General features: G+C 44.1%; 1 protein-coding gene across 15 annotated transcripts in view; it reads left to right on the top strand.

Moving 5' to 3' along the window:
* The window catches only part of LOC147109520 (alpha-(1,6)-fucosyltransferase), a 993,309-nt gene that overhangs the window by 316,641 nt on the left and 651,880 nt on the right, over positions 1–24,788 (top strand). For all 15 annotated transcript variants that reach the window (XM_086003552.1, XM_086003543.1, XM_086003541.1 and 12 more), the window contains one exon: positions 11,870–11,952. The gene's annotated coding sequence lies outside the window, so the exon portion shown is untranslated. The remainder of the gene's footprint in view (positions 1–11,869; positions 11,953–24,788) is intronic.

The following is a 24,788-nucleotide window of genomic DNA, read 5'->3' as shown; positions in this document are numbered from 1 at the left end:
GACTATCCTTTTCACAGTATATTTGTCAGTAGATGAATCAAGGTTCATGAGAACACACCACTTCACTTGAAGAGATTTTGGCAGCTTGAAAGCAACAAAATGCTCACAGCTCCCTTAGAGAATGATCCCAGGGATGAGGGACTTCAGTTACGTGGATAGACTGGAGAAGCTGGGGTTGTTCTTCCTTAGAGCAGAGAAGATTGAGAGGAGATTTGATAGAGGTTTTCAAAATCATGAGGGGTCTGGACAGAGTAGATAGAGAGAAACTGTTCCCATTGGCAGAAGGGTCAAGAACCAGAGGACACAGATATAAGGTGATTGGCAGCAGAACTAAAGGCGACATGAGGAAAAACCTTTTATTCAGCGAGTGGTTATGATCTGGAATGCATTGCCTGAAAGGGTGGTGGAGGTAGAGTCAATCACTGCTTTCAAAAGGGAGTTGGATAAGTACCTGAAGGAAAAAAAATTGCAGGGCTACGGGGAAAGGGTGGGGGGGTGCGACTGGCTGAAGTGCTCTTGCAGAGAGCCGGCATGGGCTCGACGGGCCGAATGGCCTTCTGCGCTGTAACCATTCTATGATTCTATAAACATAAACCAAGCCAAATCAACTTACTCTGCTTCATCCCAATACCTTGCTAAAAAGATCACTTCGTGCTTGACAGACAACAATAGCTTTGAGAGTGCCAGCTCTAAAATACCCAGCTAAGCAGCATCCTTCATGATTACATATCCAAACTAATTTAAGGTATCATGAAAAAACAGCTCCTCAAATATTCGTTGGATCATGCCTGACAAAAAGCAACAAACACAGGCTGCAATGCATTGACTCTGCCCAAAAAAGCAGAACTTATCTGAACACTCAACCATCATGCATTCAGAGCTTTTCAGAAGAAAGTATGTTCAGAAATTACTGTATGCAGTTATGAAACTGTCATTTTTCAACTTCATCTTATTTCAATCCATTGCTTTATATTTTGAAATGTACTTGTTTCTGATTGAAATACATCAGCTTTCAATAAACACTTGTAAGACATCAACCTGGAAGTTCTTATTATAGTAAAGTCCAGCTTCTCTTTAAATGACATCTATCAGTCACAAGGGGCTGTAAACTCAGCATTAACACTAGATGAACGAAGGAGGAAGTTACTCCAAATGGTTTCACACAGAGGGTTATTAGACCATGGGATGCTTTATCACAACTGGCTGTGAGATAAGAGATCATAACATCATTTAAAAAGTAATTGGATAAGTATTTGAGAAGGAAGAATACAAAAGGATATGAGAAAAGGGAGAAAAATTGGCTTCAAGCAGATAGCTCCATTTAAGGAGCTAGCTGCGGTACAGATACAAAGGGCCAAATGACCATCTTCTGTGCTGTCGTTTCCATTTCCACTTATCCAATTACAAATCTAATTGTATTTTTTAAGAAGTTACAAATTTAGTGGATGAGGGAAGTCCAGTAGACATTGTCTACTTAGACTTCCAAAAAGCTTTTGATAAGGTACCACACAAGATCGAAGCCTCAGAAACCCCACAGTGCAGATAGAGGCCATTTCGGCCCATCGAGCCTGCACCGACACATATCCCACCCGATCCCCGTAACCCCTACACCAACACATATCCCACCCTATCCCCGTAACCCCACGTATTTAATCCCCCTAACACTAAGGGTCAATTTATCATAGCCAATCAACCTAACCCGCACATCTTTGGACCTCTGGTATTAGTGGTAATATATTGAGCTGGATTGAGAACTGGCTGGCAAGACGTTGGGAAAAAATAGTTATAGATGGATTTGGATCAGTTTGGAGACCGGTCACCAGTGGTGTCCCACAGGGATCGGTATTGGGACTGCTGCTTTTGACTATTTTTATTAATGATCTGGATGTAGGTGTTGGGGACATGATCTGCAAATTTGCAGATGATACGGACTATAGACGATGCTTGTCTGCTTCAGGCAGATCTTAATGGGAGATTGGGCTCATGAGTGGAACATGATGTATAACTTAGGTAAGTGCAGTGTTCTGCATGTGGGCAGGACAAATGCTCAACATTCATACACCCTTCAGGGAAAAGCATTAAAGAAGGCGGAGATAGAAAGAGATTTGGGCATTATAGTGCATACATCCTTAAAGGCACATGAGCAATGCTGTGAAGCGATAGCTAGAGCAAATAGGGTGTAGGAGTGTATACATAGGACAATTGAGTATAAGACCAGGCATGCTATTTTGACTTTAGTCATGCTGCACTTGGAATGCTGTGTCCAGTTTTGCTCTCCTCACATGTAGGGTGATATTGGGGATTTGGAAAGGGTGCAGAAGAGGGCCACTAGATTAATTCCCAGTCTAAAGCATCTTGGTTATCAAGATAGGCTGAAAGAGTTGGGACTTTACACTTTAGAGAAGCGTAGAATTAGATGTGATCTGATTGAGGTTTATAAGATAATGAAGGGAATAGATTTTGTTCCAATTGACAGTTTGTTTCAATTAAATAGGTTAGGGAGGACCAGGGGTCACAAATTTACATTGTATAAGGCTAGATCTAGGTTAGATGTCAGGAGGTGGTTCTTTTCCCAGAGAATAGTGGACCTCTGGTACAGGCTGCCGTCTCGTGCGGTGAATGCTGATTCGCTGAATTCCTTCAAGCAGGAGCTGGACCTGTTTCTGGCTGGGGTGGAGAACACCTCTTATAGAAGGTAGGTACTGCAGGAAATTCAAGGGCCAGAGTGATCTGGACTCGTTTTGATTTGCTTAGATGGGTCAGAGAGAAATTTCCCAAATTTTTTTGCCCCCAAATTGACCTGGGTTTTTTAACTGGCTTTTTGCCTTTTTCCAGGAGATCACGTGATTTTAGGTGGGCTTGGACTGTATCTATCATGATGCATAAAGTATTGCAATTAAGTGGGACAGGCTCAATGGACCAGAGGGTCTTTAACTGTCTGTCATTGTTTGTATGTCCGTATGTGAAAGATTACAGTGCACATTTCCATGAGTAAAAATAGTAGCTGTGTAAAGGCACAATGGACTGATGAACAAGGTCAGAGAATGCGGAGGCAGGGGACTGGTAGTAGAATGGATAGCTAGCTGGCTTCAAGACAGAAAGCAGAGAGTAGGGGTAAAAGATGGCTATTCAGCGTAGCAGAAGGTGGGTAGTGGTGTTCCACAAGGATCAGTGCTGGGACCACTGTTGTTCACAATTTATATTAATGATTTGGACTTTGGAATCAAATACACAATTTCTAAATTTGCGGATGACACCAAATTGTTTGGGGGGGGGCGGCTGGGGGTAGTCAATACTGAGGAGGACTGCAACAAATTACAGGAGGACATTAATAAACTTGCAGAATGGGCATATAATTGGCAAATGAAGTTCAACACAGATAAATGTGAGGTATTACATTTTGGTAGGAAGAATAGCGAGGTCACTTATTACTTGGAGGGTGCGAGTCTAGGTGGGGTAGAGGAACAAAGGAATCTCGGAGTACAAATACACAAATCACTAAAAGTTGAGACACAAGTTAGCAAGGCCATAAAGAAAGCAAACCAAGCAAGAGGGTTTATTTCTAGAGGTATAGAATTGAAAAGTAGGGAATTTATGCTAAACCTGTATCGAACCTTGGTTAGACCATACTTGGAGTACTGCGTGCAGTTCTGGTCACCATATTATAAAAAGGAAATAGAGGCACTGGAGAGGATGCAGAGAAGATTTACAAGGATGATACCAGAAATACGAGGGTATACATATCAGGAAAGGATTAACAGGCTGGGTCTCTTTTCTCTTGAAAAAAGACTGAGGGCTGACCTAATAGAGATCTATAAAATTATAAAAGGTTTTTGTGATATCCGAGTGGTAAGGTCCGAAACTGAGATAAGCGAGATCTTAAAGAACAAAACCCAACTGTTTATTATACGGTGTAGCAGAGAAACATCTCTTACAGGCTGCAAGCAAAACACAGTATTTCTAACTGCACGATGCAAGATGGAGGATTCACCTCTGAGTCATACCCATAATGCAATGCCACATTACCTTAATAACTGGTGTACCAGGACATTGAGTACATGACCCGTTACCTTAAAATACTGGTGAATGTGAACCCTTACTCTTTGGCTCCATCTGGTGGATAACTTAAACATTACATCCCAGATTACTATAGTTTTGATAGAGTGGATACAGAGAGAATGTTTCCACTTGTGGGGAAGAGCGCAACTAGAGGCCATCAATATAAGATAATCACCAAGAAATCCAATAGGGAATTCAGAAAAAACTTCTTTACCCAAAGAGTGGTGAGAATGTGGCACTCGCTACCACAGGGAGTGGTTGAAGTGAATAGTATAGATGCATTTAAGGGGAGGCTAGACAAGCATATGAGGGAGAAGGGAATAGAGGATTATGCTGATAGATTTAGATGAGGAAAGACGGGAGGAGGCTCGAGTGGAGCATAAACGCCGGCATGGACTGGTTGGGCTGAACGGCCTGTTTCTGTGCCGTATATCCTTTGTAATCCTATGCAATTCCATCTTCTACCAATTGTCATTCCATAATGGCCATATCCCAAGACGTGGCAGGATTCCTGTTACTCATGAAGTAATCAACTTACTCTGATAGTTAGTCAGTAATGCATTGTTATCCCAGGTGACAGAATTTTAAAATCACCAACTCCCTCACTGAAAAATCAATGTCCCTTAACAGGTGAAGCCAAGGGAAATAAATGGGAATGAACTCCAATTAGGTGGAGACCCGAGGAAGAAGTATGTACATATGCGGCTCCATGTAACAGAATCCATCTCTCCCTCACCAAAAGAACAGTTCATTGGATGTCTTTTCTATTGGGAGAATTCTCCATTTTCTTCTCCTTGTTTAGTAGCTTTGGGAGATGCAACTTGTTGAGCCTTCAAGTTGAAAGAATGCTATTCAGGTGATACACTCAAGTTGCCGCATCAGGAGGCTGCTGTCATTGTAATGCTGGGGACCAGTAACTTTCTCAGTCATGGGGTTCGTGATTTAAACATTCTTCATCATCTGGGACAGCAATGTATTATTGGAACCAAATCTCAGAGTATTTTTGTTACTTCATAAGCAACAGGAACAGCACAGCATATTAGGAAATGGGCATCACTTGGAACAGTTGATACTGTGCAGGAATATAGATATAGATGTTAGCTTCACTCATTCATGCATGTACTCATTGTTCAGGTGATGCATTTGACCTTTAATGGCAAGCTTCGAGCCTAAAAAATGTTTTTCACACATAACACAAAGCTGTGACTTTGGGCCCTTTTTGCAGCGTAAGGTAGTGCATGTTGAATGCAAAAGTCACTTCAAGATTCATTTATGTAAAAACAAAATTGTGTAATACAATGCCACATATGAAATGAGGATTTAGGACCCAATTTTCAATATTGAACAATGCCTGTTACATCTAAAAATGGCAATAACAACTTGATGATTTGCTCAGAAAAGCAGAGCACCTTTTTATTTCAGTTGTGGTTTGTTCCTCCGATAGTTTTTATGAGACGCTGATTGGTGGCTCATCACATTTTAATGATCATTAGATCTTCCACAGCTGTACAGAGTTCTTGTTCTTGACAGTCTGTAAATAATGCTCTGGCCCGGGTAGGGTGTCAGTCAGTCACAAGATTATCACTGCATTACAAAAAAACTGTTAGCCCTGAAATCAAACTTCAGGAACTAAATGGATCTGAAGTGTCTACAGGAATAACAGTGGCAAAGTGTCATGCACCATTCCTCCTGTTGAGGAGCTTTGGAACTTTGTCCCAAATATGAAGACATCCCAATGCAAAGGTAACTATCACTTGTTGAATGAGAGTTGCTGCAGCATGCATTCATCTATGGGAAATCACGGGGGGCCATTTTAACTTTTATTGCCGGGTGAAAGTGAACCTCTCACCTGTTTTACATCCCACCCGATTTTTGAAAATCAGGCGGGGTGTAAAACAGGATGTCGATTCGCTATATCCCATTTTCCGTCCAGTGATTAAAGTTAACATTACTCCTAGTGACTTGCCTAGTAGTATCCATAGCAATTTCTTCAAGTATTTGTGTGCAGCCAGCATCCACCAGAGTCATCTGTCCGTGTTACACTTGTCTCCAGTTACACATACTGACCTGGAGTTTCCACTCGGCTGCGCTGGATTTTTCGGCGCAATCCGCCCAAAATCGGCATAACCAGTGCAAAAGATCACGGAATTTTAAGCGCAAATTACATTCAGCGCAACTCGAGATTCCGCAATCTTTTGCGCCAGCTCAAAAAAGCATCGCGCTGGAAGCAGGCCTTTGAGCAGGCTCTACAAATTAAGCTGGATCTCTTTTGGTTGCAACGACATTATTAGGCACGTTTTGAAAGCTTTTGAATAGAGTTTTTTTTTTAATTTATGAATTTATGAAGAACCTGACTACTGTAGCCCAATATAACGATGCGGTCTCCTCTACATTGGGGAGACCAAACGCAGATTGGGTGACCGCTTTGCGGAACACCTCCGTTCAGTCCATAAGGGTGACCCCGAGCTTCCGGTCGCCTGTCATTTTAATTCACCGCTCCATTCCTACTCGGACCTCACCGTCCTTGGCCTCTTGTATTGTTCCACGGAAGCTCAACGTAAACTCAAGGAACAGCACCTCATCTTCCGATTAGGCACTCTGCAGTCTTCCGGACTCAATATCGAGTTCAACAATTTCAGATCATAACCTCGGCCCCTATTTCATTTTTTCTTGTAATTTTTCCACTCCTTTTCCCCCCCCCCCCTTTCCTTTTGTTTCTCTCTCACACCTGGCAGCTATCTCTTGCCCTGCCAGGACACTTTACACCTAATCTCAGCCTATTACCATCTTGTCTAGCTTCTAATACCTTTTATTGTCTCTTTTTTACTTCTTTTGTTTCTTTTATTCTTTTGTCCGATCGCAGCCCTGCCTCCGATCTATCTTTTCTTTCCAGTTTTGAAGAAGGGTTCGACCCGAAACGTCAACTCAAATTTCTGTCCACGGATGTTGCCTGACCTGCTGAGTTTTTCCAGCATTTTCTGTTGTTATTTCGGATTTCCAACATCCACAGTATTTTGCTATCATAACTAGCAAATGGTTCTGTATATTTTTTTAACTCATTTTCAGTTACTTAAAATCAGGTTGCTCACAGGTGGGGATTGACCTTGTGATTAAAAATGCTTTGTTTTGTGATAAACCCATTTGCAGCTGTATTACTCAAACTGCACCTCATTACCACTCTTAAATGTAATCAAGGGATAATTTTTAAAGCAAATTAAAAAAAAAATGATTTTGCCCGATTGCGCTGGTTCATGGCAGATTCATGCAAATGAGTTTGAGTGGAAGCTCATTTGGGGAAAAAACGCTTCAAAATATTTGCGCCCATTTTGGCGACTGCGCCTGAAACGGAAACTCTACCCCACTGTTGTGGTTCCTTAAATAAATAAATATCCTTTCATACTATATAGACATTTAAAACCTAAGCTTAGGGCCACCTCTTGACTTACTTCTTTTCAGTGTTGGTATCTGGTACTGTGAGCCTTGATTTCTCAATTAATAATTATTGTTCCCCTGCATGAATTAAGTGGGTGTGCAATTGTCCTTTTCAACTTGTCCTGCCCCTTTCTTCTCTCCTAACCTGAATGCGATGACTTGTGTTGGAGAACACTTCCATGAACATCAACAAAATTCGAATACTTTTCCCCAGTTGCCACCCCTCCAGTGTGATTCGAGATAATGAGTTTCAGGAGGGTGTTTGGCTATGGAAGTCCTCACATGAACCGTAGCTTTTCAGCAATTGTCTCTGGCTGATTGTTTTCCTCTTCACTGCCTCTTTGAACAAAAGACGAGTGGGGGAAAAAGCCATTGGGTCCATCAAGCCTGTAGCATTCAGACATTTTACAGCCACATACACCATCGGTCTGCCCTTACCGTTCTGGCCCAGTTATGCAGACTCCTGGGAGAAGCAAAAAGACTGTGGCCAATTTAGGGAAAGCTCTGGAAGATACGTCTCCGATTCCCTGCGGAAATCGAGCAAGTTCCATGGGGCCACGGTGACTGGAGCCTCACTATTCCCAGCTACACTGCAACGTACCTTTTTAAAAATTGCAATGATTTCCTACATTACAACAGTGACTACACTTCAAAAAGTACTTCATTGCCTGTAAAGCGCTTTGGGACGTCTGGTGGTCATGAAAGGCGCTATAGAAATGCAAGTCTTTTTTTCTATCTCAGGAACCTGCCCACCTCTGTTTTGCAGGGAATCCACTCTCACTGCACATTCCGCAATTCTGTTTCAGAGGCCGATAATCCTCTGTGAAAAGAAATAGTTCCAAATATTTAACCTAATTCTTTGTCTAAGCATTTCATACACGTGCCCCCTAGTTCTCACAGCTCAACTAAATGATCAAACACTAATCCTTTCATCACTTTAATCCAGAGACACGGAGATCAATGCAGCATACCACATTGATCAGGATCAGCTAATTCAGCTCAAAGCAAGAAGCAAACCCGAGACCTTTCTGATCGTTATGGCTTCACATCACTTAGCAGCCCAATGCTTTTACCAATTTATGAAAATCCCACATTGACAGGATTCCTTGTACTGGAGAATATATTTGAGAAACCATAGGTTGCAGAAGCGCCTGCCTGACACAGACGGGAGCCTAATAAATCATAGGCTAATTGGAGTCCTATGACATCAGTCGGATCCCGGTGACATTTTACCTGTGTTCTGAGTGGTAAAACTTGGTGGGGATGAAGATAAGGCCCTCTAAGGTCAATGAAAAACTTTCTTTTGGGGCTCCTCCGGGCCCACAAGGAAAGTCTGGGCCATTGCTTCCGCCCCCCCGCCCACAAAATGGCCACAATCTTCCCCCACGGCGACTTACCTTGGTACTAGTTGTGGCGGTGGGGGTCTCCAGGCCCCGTGATTTTGACCTGCTCGAGGCTGACCAGCTGCCTCTTTCCGCCCAGGTGGGTAGTTTGCTGATGGGATGTAAACAAGACCCCTAAGTTAATATTGCCTCAAACTGATGACATTGTATGGGTTTGATACTCCTCCTCCCCCCCCGGTCCATTTGTCAGTCATCATTTTGTCATTTTCAGCGTGGCTTTTAGACAGAGCATTGCAGGTCAGTCCAGTGTACTGCCTGAAACAGAAGTCAAACTGGCAGGAATCATCCTTGCAGTGCTGTTCTGAAGAGCAGCAGTTAAGGCCCATTCAGCACCATCCATTTGGCTGAAAGACGGGATCAAGGCAGCGATAAGGGGCATTAAAGGAGGGAATTTGTGTTGAGAAGGAGGGAGTATCACTTGAGAAATGTAACTAATTAGTTAATATTATACTTCAAATGCATTGAAGTGACTGAACGTGGATATTTAAATAAAGTGGGCCTTGTTGCTGTTAAGTTGTCCTGTCCGACAGCAGCTCCAGGCGAACCGATCAATGTGTCAGTGTGTAACAAATATAAATTGAATTAATTTAGATTTTAGCAATGGCCTGAACGTATGTCTGAAAAGAATTTGATGTGTCACAGGTTTGTGTCAGCCTTTAGAGGTTTAGAATTTGTGTTATTTGTAATAATGGATAATTTTAATCTAACCCACATGGCGGGAAACTGACTGAATCGGATTGGATCGGGCACCTGTTTTACACATCGCCCGATTGAAGTCGATGAAAAGTAAAATTGGGCAGAGCCCAATCTGACCCTGTCAGTTTGCCACTGAGTGGGTTTGGTTAAAACTGCCCCCAAAATTGACCAATATTTAAAGTCCCAGTTTCTGGGGTGTAACAATTCTGTTTGTCTGTATGGTCTCCCTTAAACCTATTGAGACAACCTTCCTCGCACATCACCCTGACCCAAGCCATAGTACAGGTAAAAACAAAGCCAACCAGCTTTCTTCAGAATTCTGCGCAGGAAATGTGATGGCTACATATATTCTGGGTCATGGGATGGCCGTCGGTGAATTAAGAAATAAAATAGGAAACCCAGTTATGTGAGCGATCCCTGGAGAATTCCGTTAAATAAAGAAAAGGAACCTGACTTCTTCCTCTAATGAATGAACTGAGACAAACTCCAAATACCATTACCTTCACCAGAAAGTGTGCTCTTTCTCTGCTTTCTCAACACAATCATGGCCATTACCCTTAAACATTCCTATCTTGTTCCCCATACCTCCAAATACATTGTCCATCATGCTTTTCCTGCTCTCTGCATTCTCACTGGGTGGAAATCCTAGATAATTTTAACCTAACCCACTCGGCGGGAAACTGACAGGATTGGATCGGGCACCCGTTTAGAAAAGGCTCATTTTCCACACACCAGCTTTCACTCAAACTCCGTGTCTCCCAGCCCTCCAAATATGGAGTTCTTAACTCCCTCAGTGTTATTTTCGCCTTAGAATTTACAGCTCTTAAAACTTTATTTTTGCGTCATCTAAGCGCTACCTCTTCATCTTATCTAATCTTTTCTCCTACTTGTCAACCATTGTGCTTCTTGCACGATGAGTTTTGTCCTTCTAAATTTAAAATATACATATAAAACTGCATATATGAGGTCTTAGTCTGCAAATTGTGGAAGATGCAAATCAGAGTGTATATCCGTAATCTCTTCCCATTCTATGTCCATCGTAAAAGTCCAGTCTGCGACATGTACACCGATTTTTACAGTAAATCATAACTCTGCATTAGAAATCTAGCAGAAATGTTCTTGCTCCGTGGTACAGCGTCAAGTAAATTTATGTAATATTTAAATGAGTAATACCAAAAGTATTGTTTGTCGTACTAGAATAATTTAAAATAGTCCCCATTGTACGGAAATTAATAGCTTTTATCAAAAGGTAATTTGACCCACAGTTTATGGCAGGCAATTTGTTATCAAATAATTTGTCCTCGGAGGAATGTACTTGGGAGCAAGCTTTCTGATGTTTTGACCTGTGCTCAAATCTCTCTCTGGGGGATTGTTACCGTGCTATACTAATTAGAAACACCCAAAAAAACACAGGAAATGCCATCAATAATGAGCCTTTTAATAATGCACAGAAAATAATGAAATTCTTATAATCCTCATAAAAGGCAATCATTGTCTGCCTTCATTAAATGTGGCTGACCTGAATGACTTTCCTCTATTAGGCTAATTTACAACAGGAAAAGCAAGGACATTTGAGGAATTTAAAAGTGAATTTGCTCACTCTTAATGTGCTTTAACGCTTACAGGGCTGACTGCCAGCTCTGCTGTACCAGTAACGTGTTGTTTCCATCCGTACATTAGAATCTCCAAGTCTGGCATTACCGAACCATTCCGTCTTGATTGAACTCATATTCCCTCCAACTCTCTTCATTCGCAATGGCAATTGTGTGCTGTGTGCCATTGCTGTTCATCACAGTTTCTCAATAGTGGTGGGGGGGGGGAAATGTGCTAATGAGGTTCAGAAGACATCATGTTAACATTTGTATCTGGTACTTAACCTACATCAGTCATCAAAACAGTGTGCTGTGCAAGATGTCAACTGTACTGAGGGAGTGCTGCACAGTCAGAGGTGCCGTGTTTTGGATGAGATGTTAAATTGAGGCCCAGTCTGTCCTCTCAGGTGGATGTAAAAGATCCCATGGCACTATTTCAAAGAAGAGCAGTGGAGTTCTCCCTGGTGTCCTAGCCAGCATTTATCCCTCAACCAACATCACTAAAACAGATTATCTAATCATTATAACATTGCTGTTTGTGGGACCTTGTGCACAAATTGGCTGCCGCATTTCCTACATTACAACAGAAACTTCAGAAGTACTTAATTGGCTGTAAATGCACTTTGGGACATCTCGAGGTTGTGAAAAACGCTATATAAATGCAGTCATTCTTTTCATGATTTCCAGGATGAACTGATTCGTGGTTGAAGTGAATTGAGTATCAAATGGAGAATACTTCAATGATTGAGATTGTTGGATCTGCCTGAATTGTAAGTACAATTTGTTCTGGTTTACCATTTATGTTCTGTAATACTGATAGATTGTGAATTCAGATGAATCCACGGCCATTTGTTGTGTAAATGTGACTGTACACCAAGTATTACCAGAAGAGTTCCTCCCCCAATTTGCATGAACTGGACACTGTTTGGAGAAAGTATGGAGAGTAATTCCACTGCAATGTGTTGCTGCTGTGTGTAAGTGAAGCAGGATCCCACCTGGGAGGTTTTCCTCTTTCAGAAACTAACTGACTTGCTGTGCATTTCCAGTGTGTTCTGTTTTTAATTTCAGTGTTCCAGATCTTGTGTTTGTATTTTTGAACTTTTATAGATTAGGTATTAGATTTGTTCCTCAGCTAATAAAGAAGACCACTTCTGCATTGTTTCACGCGTAGGCAGATGGGTGCAGTTTGACATAATTCAAGTGCATGGAATGCCCGCATATAAATGCCAGTGAGTTAGGATTACTTCGCTAGAGATTTTACTAAAACATTTGGGGAGGGCGATTTTCACTGAATACGTTAGGTGCTAAAGAGGTGGCCAAGGTGGGGCCTTAAGCTGAAATGCCGGTTTAGCCCGCATTTAGCACAAGGCACCATCTTGGTAAAGGAGTTGAAGACAGCGCTCGGAATGGCCTCCCAGAGGCTTATTAAACAGCTGATTGCCACTTAAAATGCCTGCTAGCGCTCATTAAAGATGCTGCAAGGCAGTTTAGTGACCAGCGCTTCAACTAAAGCCCTCTCCTAACGGTGAGCAGCTGTTTGGGAGTAAACACGGCGGTGATATCGATTTCAAGCGCTATTTAAAGGGATACTCACCATTTCATGATCACTTGCTGCTGGAGCTGTGAAGAGGACCTCGGAGACACATTGGCAGACTTTCTGGGACACTTTGTCATGACTTCTCCAACACTCGAGCAACATTTATTCTGGAAATTCTCTGAGAACTTCACCTAAAAAGAGTGAGTGCTGTGCTATTCCATCTTATAGGAGTCACCAGGAGAAAGTGAGTGCTTGGTCATGGCCATCTTGCTTAGGGGTCCCTTGGTCTGGACGAGCAATGGGAGGAGAACATGAGGCCATGCAGGTAGAAAGAGGGACAGGAGGGTGAGGTGGTGTTTCTCACCCCCCCCCCCCCCCCCCCGGGCAGGTTCAGGACATCCCTCCTCCTCTGGACCGCCTCCACGAGGACCTCCAGTGCCACATTGGAGAACCTATGCGCCCGCTCCGATTTAATTCATAACAACGGTGAGCACCGTTAGCCTCACCGTTATTTATAACGCAAAATCTGAGCCATTAAGACACATTAGATTGTTTGTTTGCTCTATTTCGTTCTTTCATTAACAGAACTCAGTAGATCACAACAACCAAAACTTGATTCTTGCTCTGCTTATTGCTATCATTTTTTTTACACGCTGTGTGATAGCAGACCAGGGCATCTTCAATGCTGTGGACTGCAGTGGACAAATAACACATCCTAAAGGGTTTCATTACTGCAGTATGTTCTATTCTCTGAAACGTTGATTTCATGTTTTTTCAAACATTATTGCATATAGATAATACTATGTATTGCTATGCAGGTAGTTGCTGAAGTATGATTTCACAGTCATCTGGAACATCATCAGGTGGCCATTATTCCAGTGTGATCATAGATAATGAGCATCGGCAGGGAATGTTGAAGCATCACCGGTGAACAGATTGCAGTAAAAGTGCACTAACATGATGCTTGCAACAATCCTGCTTCATTTTGTGAAACAAAGAGTTAATGCTAAGAAGCATGGCTACTTGAAGATAGCAGTGAGGACAAAGGGTGTTTCACAGTTAACATTTAGTTCCAATTAATGGCTGCATCTGGGTACACTTAGGCTTGTCAAGGTTGAATGGAAGGTTATGATGAGTGACCAACATAAGAACCACCACCCTTATCTTGTACTGTCTTTTGTCATTAATTAAAGCCAAACAAAGTGAGAGAATTTTTTTGCAACTAAACCTGGGAATGACCTCTTTCTCCTGTGGGTTGTCTTACCACTGTAATTTAAAGCCAGGGAAAGTAATAGTGTTCACAACTGAAGACGAGTCCTGCCTTTTCTCAAGCAATTAAAGGTTTTCTCATTATAAATCCTTGATGTGTCTGAGGCATTGTCACAAAATATAAGAATCGTTGCAACAAGGTGTATCACACAAGTTGGTTGGAATGATATTGAAGGAGAATTAATGGTATGAAAGATGAGGTTTTTGACCCAGAAAGTCCGAGAAGTTGATTTCAGTGTTAGGTTTAAAAACTGTACTATCCAGGGATATGCAAATGATTGAGAGCAGCACTTGTAATTAATAGTTAAATTTCTAAAAACAGAAGCAAGGTTAGTGCAACAAAGTCAGAACAGAATTTGAAGAAGGCTAAACTGTTCTAACAGATGGAGAATCATCACGTTGATAACTTGGAGGCAGATCTGAGCATCCCAGAAGTAGGCAAAGCCACCAACCCTACTGTACCAAATCTCGATCCTACTATCCCAACTCACAGCCGTGCTATTCTGGCTCACAAGGGCAAGGTTATGTAAAATCTGGAAAGCTTTGCTAAAGCTGTGAGGTAATCGACAATAAGCTGAACTAACTAGACACTTAATATATTCAATAGGCTTGTTATTAAAAGCTATACATGAGAGCCTAATCAAAACTAACCATTATGTCAATGTTTGACAGTGAGCAGAATATCAACTTTCAGTAAGTAGAGCCCAGATGATGATGGGTTATTGTGATACACTTGAAGTGCCTTTGTTACCTTAGTCTTAAATGATGGAATTAAAATCTATCAGCGTAACTTGAGTACTCGTACTGCATAAATATTAATTATATGATCATGAATGTGTTATTGAAGAAATGTTACTTGATTTCATGGTCTGACTTCCTCTTAGATGACTTTAACAAGAAGTAGTTAACTAATTTTCTTTGTAGTTTACATCCTTCCTAATGGGGTTGGTAGTGTGATTGTTAGGATAATCAGGACAGACAATTCAGTGAGCCACATTCAGGCATTAGATGTGGAAAATATTTTCCCAGATGAGGAGTTAAGCTGAAGAGGTTAATGATTTATCTGCTGCCCTTTGATTATTATTCCTTACTAAGTTTATTGAATAACTGATCCGAATGTTGTTACGAGAGCCTGTCCTCACCTGACATCCACATATACACACTTTCCAGAAAGTGTTATTGGATAATGATCAAAAGCTGATAATTTTACCAAATTCTCTGATCTAAATGCACTGAGGCCATTGTAGTGCTGATATGAGCAAAACCAGCGTTAACAGAATCAGCAGTTCCTTATGCATGATTCCACAGGTACTGACAGTCTTCTGACAGCTCAGTCATGTTTCATATGTGAATCTGAAAATGGACGTCAGGAGGTCGTTATATAGAAGACTGTAAGAAGTCACACAACACCAGGTTATAGTCCAACAGCTTTATTTGAAATCACAAGCTTTCGGAGCGCTGCTCCTTCATCAGGTGAAGTGGAGAAATGCATAAAGACACAGCTTATATAGTCAGAGAATCATGTCAGATGTTTATAGGTAATGTTTCCAACTGCCATTTATCACACCTCGGCAGAGAGATAATCACAGCAATCAAAGGTGTGAATGGTGTCCAAACAGGTCAGTCAGGAAAACATTACATCAAAGAACAATGAGGTGGGGTCACAAGGGGTCAAATATTGCAGATGCTGGGGTCTGTATGGAAAAACAAAAAAACAGACAAAAAACATTTTTTTTGCTGGAAATCACAGCAGATCCGGCCGCATCTGTGTAGAGAGAACAAGCCAATGTCGACTCGAGTCTGGATGACCCTGCGTCAGGTGGGGTTACATGTAGCGTGACATGAACCCAAGATCTCGGTTGAGGCCGTCCTCATGGGTGCGGAACTTGGCTATCGGTTTCTGCTCGACGATTTTGCGTTGTCGTGTGTCTCGAAGGCCGCCTTGGAGAATGCTTACCCGAAGATCGGAGGCTGAATGTCCTTGACTGCTGAAGTGTTCCCCGACTGGGAGGGAACACTCTTGCCTGGTGATTGTTGCGCGGTGTCCGTTCATCTGTTGTCGCAGTGTCTGCATGGTCTCGCCGATGTACCATGCTCCGGGGCATCCTTTCCTGCAACGTATGAGGTAGACAATGTTGGCCGAGTCACATGAGTATGTACCATGTACCTGGTGGGTGGTGTCCTCACGTGTGATGATGGTATCTGTGTTGATGATCTGGCATGTCTTGCAGAGGTTGCTGTGGCAGGGTTGTGGGGTGTCGTGGTCGCTGTTCTCCTGAAAGCTGGGTAATTTGCTGCGAACGATGGTCTGTTTGAGGTTAGGCGGCTGTTTGAAGTGGAGGCGTGGGGATGGCCTTAGCGAGGTGTTCGTCATCATCAATGACATGTTGAAGGCTGCGAAGAACATGGCGTAGTTTCTCCATTCCGGAGAAGTACTGGATGACGAAGGGTACTCTGTTGGTTGTGTCCCATGTTTGTCTTCTGAGGAGGTCTATGCGATTTTTCGCTGTGGCCCGTCGGAACTGTTGATCGACGAGTCGAGCGTCATATGCCGTTCTTACAAGGGCGTCTTTCAGTGTCTGTAGGTGTCCATCGCGTTCCTCCTCGTCTGAGCAGATCCTGTGTATTCGCAGGGCTTGTCCATAGGGGATGGCTTCTTTAACGTGGTTTGGGGTGGAAGCTGGAGAAGTGAAGCATCGTGAGTTTGTCCGTGGGCTTGCGGTAGAGTGAAGTGCTGAGGTGTCCGTCTTTGATGGAGATTCGTGTGTCCAGGAATGAAACCGATTCTGAGGAGTAGTCCATGGTGAGTTTGATGGTGGGATGGAACTTGTTGATGTTATCGTGTAGTCTTTTCAGTGATTCTTCGCCGTGGGTCCATAGGAAGAAAATGTCGTCGATGTATCTGGTGTATAGCGTTGGTTGGAGATCCTGTGCAGCGAAGAAGTCTTGCTCGAACTTGTGCATGAAGATGTTTGCGTATTGGGGTGCGAATTTGGTCCCCATGGCTGTTCCGTGTGTTTGGGTAAAGAACTGGTTGTCGAAGGTGAAGACATTGTGGTCCAGGATGAAGCGGATGAGTTGTAGGATGGCGTCTGGAGATTGGCTGTTGTTGGTGTTGAGTACTGAGGCTGTCGCAGCGATGCCGTCATCGTGGGGGATACTGGTGTAGAGTGCCGAGACGTCCATCGTGGCGAGGAGTGTTCCTGGTTCAACTGGTCTGTGGGTGCTGAGTTTCTGTAAGAAGTCTGTAGTGTCGCGACAGAAGCTGGGGGTTCCCTGTACGATGGGTTTCAGGATGCCCTCGACATATCCAGAGAGGTTCTCACACAGGGTTCCGTTGCCTGATGCGATAGGACGTCCGGGTGTGTTGGCTTTGTGTATCTTTGGGAGGCAGTAGAAGTCTCCCACGCGGGGAGTACGTGGGATGAGAGCATGTAGGATGCTTTGAAGGTCTGGATCGAAGGTCTTGATCAGTCTGTTGAGTTGGCGGGTGTGTTCTTTGGTTGGATCTGCGGGTAACTGTCTGTAGTGTTCCTGGTTGTCCAGTTGTCGGTATACTTCTTTGCAATAGTCCATTCTGTATGACGATGGCGCCTCCTTTGTCTGCTGGTTTGATGACGATGTTGTGGTTGGTCTTGAGAGCGTGGATGGCGTTGCGTTGTTCTCGGGTGACATTCTGGACTGTCTTGTGAGTGCGGCTGATGAATCTGGCGTTGATGCATCTCCTGACAGCTTGAGTATACATGTCAAGCTTAGGGCAGCGACCCTCCGGAGGGGTCCAATTTGACTCGCTCTTCTTCGGTTGCTGCACTGCGGATCCCTCTGTCTGCTGTTCTGGATCATTGATTGTCTCATTGGGTTCGATGCTGACATCTTGGGATTTCTGGAAGAATTCCCGGAGCCTCATTCTCCTGATGAATTCCTCTGTGTCTGCCGCGAGACCGATAGGGCCCATTTTGGTGGTGGGGCAGAAATTGAGCCCTCGGCTGAGAACTTCAATTTCGTCTGGTTGAAGGGTGTGGTCGGACAGGTTGACGATGGATTTCCCTGTGGTTTCAACCGTGGTACCGGGGGAGGCTTGGTTGCTGCTGCTGGTGATGCCGAGTTTCTCAAGCTTCCTGTTCTTGGTGTGCATGTAGGTAGCGTAGTTCCGTTGCCTTGTTTGTTTGGCGGGGTCTCGTAGCTGGTCTGTGTCCTGAGCACAGGCTGAGAACATGGACTCCATCTCGGTTTCGAGGTTGCGGCGTCTGCTGTAGAGCTGGTGTACGAGATGGTTGAGGAGTGTGCGAGAGGTACGACGGCAGAGTCTCTCAGCGTAGTCTGTGTTGTAGGTCGACTTGAGTGGGTTCGTGATCTGTAGTCCTTTCAGGATCTTGGCTGCTTTCTTGCATCTCTGTAGAAACTTGATGTCTGTGTCGATATGCGCGATCTTCTTGGAGATCCTCTCCACTTTGAGCCAGCAGGTTGTGGTGTCGATAGTAGCCATGGTGTGGAGATGCCGGAGTTGGACTGGGGTGGACAAATGTAAGAAGTCACACAACACCAGGTTATAGTCCAACAGCTTTATTTGAAATCACAAGCTTTCGGAGCGCTGCTCCTTCATCAGGTGAAGTGGAGAAATGCATAAAGACACAGCTTATATAGTCAGAGAATCACGTCAGATGTTTACAGGTAATGTTTCCAACTGCCATTTATCACACCTCGGCAGAGAGATAATCACAGCAATCAAAGGTGTCCAAACAGGTCAGTCAGGAAAACATTACATCAAAGAACAATGAGGTGGGGTCACAAGGGGTCAAATATTGCAGATGCTGGGGTCTGTATGAAAAACAAAAAAACAGACAAAAAACATTTTTTTTGCTGGAAATCACAGCAGGTCCAGCCGCATCTGTGTAGAGAGAACAAGCCAATGTCGACTCGAGTCTGGATGACCCTGCGTCAGGTGGGGTTACATGTAGCGTGACATGAACCCAAGATCTCGGTTGAGGCCGTCCTCATGGGTGCGGAACTTGGCTATCAGTTTCTGCTCAACGATTTTGCGTTGTCGTGTGTCTCGAAGGCCGCCTTGGAGAATGCTTACCCGAAGATCGGAGGCTGAATGTCCTTGACTGCTGAAGTGTTCCCCGACTGGGAGGGAACACTCCTGCCTGGTGATTGTTGCGTGGTGTCCGTTCATCCGTTGTCGCAGTGTCTGCATGGTCTCGCCGATGTACCATGCTCCGGGGCATCCTTTCCTGCAACGTATGAGGTAGACAATGTTGGCCGAGTCACATGAGTATGTACCATGTACCTGGTGGGTGGTGTCCTCACGTGTGATGATGTGTATAGAAGACATAAGATGTGGGAGCAGGAGTAGGTCATTTGGCCCCTCGAGCCTGCTCTGCCATTCAATAAAATCATGGCTGATCTGATCTTGCCTCAACTCCACTTCCCTGCCCGCTCCCCGTAACCCTGGACTCCCTTACCATTCAAAAATCTGTCTATCTCCACCTTAAATATCTTCAATGACCCAGCCTCCACAGCTCTCTGGGGAAGAGAATTCCAAAGATTCACGACCCTCACAGAAGAAATTCCTCCTCATTTCCAATTTAAATGGGTTCCCCCTTATTCTGAAATTATGCCCCCTAGTTCTAGATTCCCCCATGAGGGGAAACATCCTCCCTGCAACTACCCTGTCAAGCCCCTTCAGAATCTTATATGTTTCAATAAGATCCTCTCTCATTCTTCTAAGCTCCAATGAGTATAGGCTCAACCATTCTTCATAAGACAACCCTTTCATCTCCGGAATCAACCTCGTGAACCTTCTCTGAACTGCCTCCAATGCAAGTATATTCTTCCTTAAATAAGGAGACCAAAACTGTACACAGTACTCCAGGTGTGGTCTCACCAACGCCCTGTACAGTTGTAACAGGACTTCACTACTTTTATACTCCATTCCCTTTGCAATAAAGGCCAACATTCCATTTGCCTTCCTAATTACTTGCTGTACCTGCATGCTAACTTTTTGTGATTCATGTTCAAGGACCCCCAGATCATTCTGTATCTCTGTATTTTGTAATCTCTCCCCATTTAAATAATAAATTGCTTTTTTATTTTTCCTACCTCGTATTTTCCCACATTGTACTCCATCTGCCAGATTCCTGCCCACTCACCTTAGCCTATCTATATCGCGTTGGAGATTCTTTGCGTCCTCCACACAATTTGCTTTCCCACCTATCTTTGTATCATAAGCAAATTTGGCTACATTACACTCAGTCCCTTCATCCAAGTCATTAATATAGATTGTAAATAGTTGAGGCCCCAGCATAGATCCCTGCGGCACCCCACTAGTTACAGTTTGCCAACCTGGAAATTACCCATTTATCCCGACTCTCTGTTTTCTGTTAGTTAGCCAATCCTCTATCCATGCTAATATATTACCCCCAACCCTGTGAGCTCTTATCTGGTGTAGTAACCTTTTATGTGGCACCTTATCGAATGCCTTCTGGAAATCCAACAACACGACATCTACTGGTTCCCCTTTATCCACCCTGCTCGTTACATCCTCAAAGAACTCCAGCAAATTTGTCAAACATGATTTCCCTTTCATAAAATCATGCTGACTCTGCTTGACTATATTATGATTTTTTAAATGTCCTGCTGCCACTTCCTTAATGATGGACACCAGCATTTTCCCAATGATAGATGTTAGGCTAACTGGTCGATAGTTGCCTGCTTTCTGTCTCCTTTTCTTAAATAGGGGCGTTACATTTGTGGTTTTCCAATCTGCTGGGACCTCTCCAGAATCCAGGGAATTTTGGTAGATTACAACCAGTGCATCCACTATCTCTGCAGCCACCTCCTTTAAGACTCTAGGATGCACGCCATCGGGTCCAGGGGACTTGTCCACCTTTAGTCCCATTAGTTTGCCTCGTACTTTCTCTCTAGTGATAGTGATTGTTTTAAGTTCCCCACCCCACCCCAATAGCCCCTTGATTATCCATTATTGGGATACTTTTAGTGTCTTCTACCGTGAAGACCGATACAAAATATTTGTTCAAAGTCTCCGCCATTTCCCTGTTTCCCATTATTAATTCCCCAGACTCTTCCTCTAGGGAGCCAGTGTTTACTTTAGCTACTCACTTCCTTTTTGTATACCTGTAGAAGCTCTTACACTCTGTTTTTATATTTCTTGCTAGCTTACTTGCATAAGCTATCTTCTCTCTCTTTATCATTTCTTTCCCTCCAAGAGCAGTGGAAAGAAGTGGGGACATTGTGGCCAAGTCCAATCCTATCCCCAGCTGATGTCCATGTACAAGCACTTTCCAATGCTAGTCAATGCATAGTCATCAGAAGCAGTAACTGTCATTAATCCAGGGTTGCTGCTGCCCGTTCTAGTGCCGCACCATGGCCCTGGTTGAAGTCCGCTGTCCCAGCATAGGCCAGCAGATAAGATCTAGGATCTTCCTGGTCTATACTGCTTAGTGCCACACCAGTCAGTGCATTTACCCACCACCAACCTTATAGAATTCTTTGAAGAAATATCAGAGAGCACAGAAAAAAATAATGTAGTGGATGTGGATCATTTGCATTTTCAAACAGCAATAAATAAGGTACCACATAAGCGACTCATGGGTAAATATAATGGCATATGGGTTAGGACTACATGGCTAGCAATGTGGTTGGAGGGCAGAAAGCAAAGGGTGGGGGGAAAGGGAAATTTCATAGACTGGAAAGATGTTGCAATTGGTAATTCATGGGTCGGTGTTGGGGCCGCTGTTGTTATTACTATGCATAAATAATCTGAATTTGAGAATTGAGGGAACAATATTGAAATTTGAGTATGACACTAAATTGGGGTTATCGCAAATTATGAAGGACTACAGAAGGACATAGATTGGCTAGCAGGATCAGCAGATACAGTTAAAAGAATGTGAAATAATGCATTTTGAAATCAGAGAATAAATATATCTTCAAGGTAAGGGCAGTGGTAAGATTTGTAAAGGGAGTAGAGGAGTTTGGTATGCAGATTCATAAGTTATTAAAGATGGCAATTCATGTAGATAAGGCCATACAAAGATAAGATAATAGAATAGAAAATCAAGGAGGTAATGTTAAACTTGTACAGTGTCTCAGTCTGGCCACAGTTGGAGTACTGTGCAGTTTTCAGCACCCTATTAGAGGAGAGAGATAACAGCAATAGGAAAGGTACAGTGACGATTCACTGCAGTGTTAGCTGAGATGAGATGTTATAGCGAGACTTGCGAAGTTAGGGCTTTTTCATTAGAACTGAGGATGTAAAAGGGTGACCTGATTGAGGGCTTCAAGATTATTGAGGGTTATGATCTGGTAAATTAATAGTAGATCGTTTATATTGATTGTTATGGTAACAAGAGAGTACAAATTTAAGATAATCACAAAATGAATTAATGGGGAGGGTGATTAGAATTAGAGAGTTGTTTGAAAAAGAGGAACATTAAATGATGTGGGGAATGAGCAGGAGAGTGGGTTTAGATTAGGTGGTGCTATTGGAGAGAAACACAAGCACAGACTTGATGGGCTGAATGGCCTGTTACTGTGCTATGAATCATTGGGAGAGCTCATTATGCAAAAGACATTTTAATTCGAAAACTGACATTTTGAACATTTTCTGTATTTTCTCAACACTTCATACTTTATGTTAAATGACACAAAGAGTTATTGCTCAGAAGAAAGCAGGTTGGCTCCCATCACAATGTTAGATGCTCATAACATACTCCTTGAGTTAGATATCCTGCTCTGAAGGGTTCATTAAGGTGTCGGCACAATGTGCCAGGCATGGATTTACTTGCTTTGTCCAGTGGGAGTTGAAGCATTACATTTTGTAAAATCCAACCAGCTGATGCATGGCTTACTTGAGTTTTGCAGAATGCACTGTACAGAGTCAACAAAGTGCCAAAGTCACCTAATGTAAACCAGAGAATCTGACAAAAGCAAAATACTGTGGATGCTGGAAATCTGAAATAAAAACAGTGATGTGCCATCAATTACTCAAAAGACTGAGGTTAAGCGAGTAACAACCAGGCTTTTATTAACTAAAGAATGAAGGTCTAGTCTCGAGTGGTCGACCCGTCCAGAATACTAAGGGACTGGGAGGTAGTCACTTATATACCTGGAATAGTGGGAGGAGTCAGCCGAGGCATGTCCAGACCTGTATCTAGTGGAATACACATACAGGCACAGACAGGTATGACAGTGGTTTACCACATTCACCCCTTGTTTAAAAATGAGTCCGGCGGGGTGAAGTGTATTTAAAAGTTCGTGTATTGGAGTCTCTCCGGAGGTCTTGTCTGCCGCTGTGATCGACGTGGCGACGGCAGGGGTGGTGGAGCTTCCGGCGTCGCGTCCCGTGTAGGCTGGGGCCCTGGAGTGTAGTCCTCGTGGGTGACGGTCCAAGGCGAGCCGGCTGCTGGGGTTGGATATCGGGTCGTGGGGGGGGTGGTAATGGGTAGTGGGTTACAGCAGTCCCCGAGGGTGCGAGGTCTCGTATGGAGACTGTGTCCTCCCGTCCTACAGCGGTCCCCGAGGGTGCGAGGTCTCATATGGAGACTGTTTCCTCCCGCCCGTCCGGGTACGCAATGTAAGCATACTGGGGGTTGGCGTGGAGGAGGTCGACCCTCTCGACCAGGGGGTCCGTTTTATTGGCCCTCACGTGTCTTCTCAGTAGTACCGGCCCTGGGGATGTCAGCCATGGCGGTAACGATGTCCCCGATGTGGACTTCCTTGGGAAGACAAACATTTTCTCGTGAGGGGTGGCATTGGTGGCAGTGCAGAGCAGTGACCGAATCGAGTGGAGCGCATCGGGGAGCACCTCCTGCCAGCAGGAGGTCGGAAGGCCCCTAGACTTTAAGGCTAGTAGGGCGGCCTTCCAAACTGTTGCATTCTCTCTTTCCACCTGTCCGTTCCCCCGGGGGTTGTAACTGGTGGTCCTGCTTGTGGCTATACCCCTAGCGAGCAGGTACTGGCGGAGTTCGTCGCTCATAAACGATGAGCCCCGGTCGCTATGGATATAGCTGGGGAAACCGAACAGGGTGAAGAGGCTGTTCAGAGATTTAATGACCGTGGCACTGGTCATGTCCGAGCAGGGGATAACGAACGGGAAACGGGAGTACTCGTCAATGATGTTGAGGAAGTACACATTGCGGTCGGAGGAGGGGAGAGGCCCTTTAAAATCGACGCTCAGGCATTCGAAAGGGCGGGTGGCTTTTATCAGGTAGGCTCTGTCTGGTCTATAAAAGTGTGGTTTGCACTCGGCGCAGACTTGGCAGTTCTTGGTCATGGTCCTGACCTCCTCGATGGAGTAAGGCAGGTTGCGGGCCTTGATGAAGTGGAAGAACCTGGTGACCCCCGGGTGGCAGAGGTCATTGTGGAGGGCCCTCAGCCTATCGATCTGCGCGCTGGCGCAGGTGCCACGCGATAGGGCATCTGGGGGTTCATTGAGCTTCCCAGGCCGGTACAAGATCTCGTAGTTGTAGGTGGAAAGTTCGATTCTCCACCTCAAGATCTTGTCATTTTTGATTTTGCCCCTCTGCTTGTTGTTGAACATAAAAGCAACTGAACGCTGGTCAGTGAGCAGGGTAAATCGTTTTCCGGCCAGGTAGTGCCTCCAATGACGCACAGCCTCCACAATAGCCTGGGCCTCCTTCTCGACCGCGGAGTGTCTGGTCTCCGGGCCCTGGAGGGTTCGTGAGAAGAATGCCACAGGTCTCCCCGCCTGATTAAGGGTGGCGGCCAGGGCGAAGTCGGACGCATCGCTTTCCACCTGGAAGGGGATGGATTCGT

The sequence above is a fragment of the Somniosus microcephalus genome, chromosome 12, assembly GCF_052327205.1.
Source record: "Somniosus microcephalus isolate GS21.2 chromosome 12, FLI_Smic_1.0, whole genome shotgun sequence".
NCBI lineage: Eukaryota > Metazoa > Chordata > Chondrichthyes > Squaliformes > Somniosidae > Somniosus > Somniosus microcephalus.
This window is presented reverse-complemented; position numbering and strand designations above follow the sequence as displayed.